Below are 3,659 nucleotides of genomic sequence, written 5' to 3' on the forward strand. Positions count from 1 at the left end.
TTCAGGTGGTGTTGTCGATGGGGGCGCTACTGAAGGCGTAGGAATGGCAGGGGGTGTTGAAGTTGATGTACTGGTGGTAGCAGGTGTTGTCGATGTTGTCGATGGAGGTGCTGGTGTCGGTGTGTTACCTGTTGCAGCGGGTGTTGTGGTTTTGGATGCTTGCGGTTTATTGGTGTTTAAGGAGGCTGCAGTAGCGTACGATGGTCCCTTTTGGGGACAATCTTTTCTCAAGTGGCCGCATTGTCGGCATTTCAGGCATAGGGGGGGACGGCCCTTCATGGTAATAAGCATGCCTATGGTGCCTAGTGAAATGATGTGCGGTATATGTTTGATGTCGATTTCTGTGGTTTCCAATTTCACCAATCGGGTTCCATTCTCCACTAGGCATTCCTTGGCGAGTAAGGTGTTTTCTCTCTGTATATCTAAAATTGTTCCAAATTCTTTCAAAACGTCATGGATTATATTGTCAGATATATATAATGGCAGCCAGTGGATACGTAACTCGACAATTTGGCGTGCGATATACCGGATACCGTCGCCTTTACAATTTCTAGCTTTTTCCTTGCTGGTGAGAACTACGCACCATGGAGCATTCTCCCCCTCTCTATACATTCCTTTGATGTCGTTGTGATTGATACCAGCTGCTTCAAGCTTCCTCATGGCGTCTTCTCTTTGAAGTCGGCCGTCGACCCTAACGGTCCGAAAGAAGATGTCTGGCTCGATGTATTTTTCCAGGTTTACTTCCAAATGGCGATACATTTCGAAATCCAAAAGGATAATGCACAATTAAAATCCAAAAGAATAACACACAGTCGTGGTAGATCGCTGATAAGAACAGATACTACACTTTGATCTTAGCCAAAAGGCCGAGAAGCGATAAAGTATCGATCATTTTCAAAGTTTTATATATAACATTTTTTGAACAAGTCCTAAATTATCTTCTGATCATCCAACCGATATAATTATTTAGGCCCACCAGTTCCTATCGTCCTGGCCATATTCTCAACAATGACACTGCTATCATCGTTCCAATAGTGCTCCCCTCATCATGGTATGGTACTCCTACGGAGGATGTCATTTCTAGGACATTTTGATGTTACTCTAATGTAAAACGTGAGTACTGTAGTGCAACGTCGGCTTCGGAAATTGGCCCTCTTCCAACTGTTCAGCTTAATCATTGAGACGTAGTTTAGCGTCATGACGTCATCACAGTTCACGATCGATGGACCCAAGCGGGTGTTGTTAGAGAGAAGAAGAAAGACGTAACTTGACAGTGCTATCAAGTAAGGTAGACCTTCTACGCACATTAGAAAATACATCAGAGAAAGGCCGCAATACAAGGCAATTGGGAGTCCCGATTTTCCTTACTCAACAAATCGGCGTTTGCAGGTTCGCACATTTTGTCCGGATTAAACACGACCTGATTGTTGTTGTATAGCAGACCTCACCTAACTTGACCAACGACTGATTAACTAATGCCCTCAAAAATTTAAATCCAATGGCCAAAAAAAAAAAAAAAAAAAAAAAAAAACAGTCCAATTTTCACCCATCTGCTCATGCGCGGGCCATGGTAGCCAGTCGTAAGCATCCTCTCTGACTCCTATCAAGGCCACTGTCGATGAAAAATCCACCTGAATCAAAGCGCTTGTATTCCATTGGAAATGACATGAAAACATCGCCCCTTTTAAGTGAATATTGCAAGGAACACAGCTGAATGAGCTAGCTAGCGATGCATTGGAAGAAATTGCCGGAGTTAGGAAGGGACAGTGTCGTCCGTGTACTTACGGTGTTCATTTGTTGAACTAGAAATCGTCGAGTGTAGCATAGTCACAAGTGAATTGTCAGTCCTCCGTTCTAAATTAGTGGAATCTGAAATGGAGAAAGATCAGACCATGAGAAATTGGCCTCCGCATACGAGTTTAGGTTACAAGACATTAAGATATCATCTAGCCTTCAGCTGGTGTCAATTGGTCCTGAGTCCCTTCACAATAATAATAATAATAATGATAATAATAATAATAATAATATTATTATTATTTTTATTAAAATTAAGATTAATAATGATAATAATAAACCCCTACAAATTACAAAAAGTAAATGCCTGAAAGTTTGGAATCTTAAATAGCAACTTAGGTGTAGATGGATTTATTATTGTTAGTTGTTTTCATTACTCCCCATGGGGAGTGGGCCAATCCCGGAGGTACTGCAATACCGGGCCAACCCGTGGCGAGAGCGGAGCAAGCCCCTGACATCTCACCCAGTTCCAAAAATCAGTTTAATATCGAAGTCCCCCAATGGGGAACGTATCAGATATTAAGCTGATAAGAACAGATACTTTTTTTTTTTTTTTTCATAAAAGTTTATTTGTGTATATATATACATGTTAAAAGCTGCAAACCAGCACGAACAGTATAACAAAATGTGTGAACATACTGATGCAATGTACAAAACATGTGTTGATAATTATAAATGTGCATAAATTTTAACGACCAGGAACAATCCTGAAAAGAACATTGTAACGTATGAAAAATTAACTCAAGATATAAACGAAATTCATATAAACACAAAACATCAATTATGTGTAAACTTATAGGTGCTATTCAACAAACTTTTTAATGCGGTGATGATATTCATTGTACATATGAAATATACATTATCTTTCTTATTACAGACTGATATCAATAACCAACTCAAAATTATACAGGGAACAAAATAATCCTGCCAAACACCATTTATCAATAAAATGAACAATATTTAATCTGGAAAAGTCAGCTCTGATTCTACATTTGAGTCGAGATAGAAAGAAGGATAACAGTGTGTTACTAGTTACCGCTTCTTTATAATAGTACGCACGTATACGTTTTATCCATATGGCATACTTGTATTCAGCACATAATAGGAGGCACATGTCCTCGAATTCAGGTTCCGGGAACGAAGCCTCCTTCGGAAAAAGACCGAATTTAAGGAAGGTGTAAAAGGTATTTAAAGAGTTTCCGGTTAGTTGCTTCAACCATTTCACAACTAAACGTTGTAATGGATAAACAATTTTACATTCAAAAAACAAATGATCTACAGTTTCGATACCTCCGCAAAAAGTGCATAATTTTGATTGAGAAATTCGTTTCAAATACATATTATAATTAACGGGCAGGATGTCATGAATGGTTTTGAAACACACATCTCTGGTGATTGGATCTAAAAATTTATTATGTAAATGTTTCCAAATGTTGGGAAAATAGAAATCATATAGTTTTAGGACTTTAGGTTGTAAAAGACAAGTTTGAAGTTCGCGTTGATAAATGATTTTAGTGGGCACTTGGCCAAAAATAATCGCGGGATTATTCTCATGAAAGGTTTTAAAATTTGTTATGCACTTTTTATAAAATGGCGGTGTATATAAGGTGTGAGTATATACATTTAGGCCTAACCTGGGGTTGAAAGCTCTTAATTGCAAACCAATCCAATACCTTGCAAAAAGTTTCCATTTGGCTGAATATTCGTCATCAAGTAGTTTCTGTATATGTTGAATACGTAAGGCTCTCAGCTTACATTCCAACTGTGTAATATTTAGACCACCATCTTCAAAGGCGTTGACACAAACAGCCCTGGCAAGAGGCTCGAATTTGGAATTCCACAAGAATTGGAATATACTTCTATTA

At 38.6% G+C, this 3,659-nt stretch overlaps 1 non-coding gene and 1 pseudogene across 1 annotated transcript; both read right to left on the minus strand.

Moving 5' to 3' along the window:
• Nucleotides 1–770: 770 nt before the first annotated feature.
• On the minus strand, nt 771–878 carry LOC149772379 (U2 spliceosomal RNA; annotated as a pseudogene).
• Nucleotides 879–2,178: 1,300 nt separating this feature from the next.
• On the minus strand, nt 2,179–2,364 carry LOC149772380 (U2 spliceosomal RNA). Its single transcript, XR_016417725.1, has one exon. It is a non-coding gene; the product is annotated as a U2 spliceosomal RNA (small nuclear RNA).
• Between the last annotated feature and the right edge of the window lie 1,295 nt (nt 2,365–3,659).

The sequence above is a fragment of the Sinohyriopsis cumingii genome, unplaced genomic scaffold (genome assembly GCF_028554795.1).
Source record: "Sinohyriopsis cumingii isolate HCF-2022 unplaced genomic scaffold, ASM2855479v2 utg001511l, whole genome shotgun sequence".
NCBI lineage: Eukaryota > Metazoa > Mollusca > Bivalvia > Unionida > Unionidae > Sinohyriopsis > Sinohyriopsis cumingii.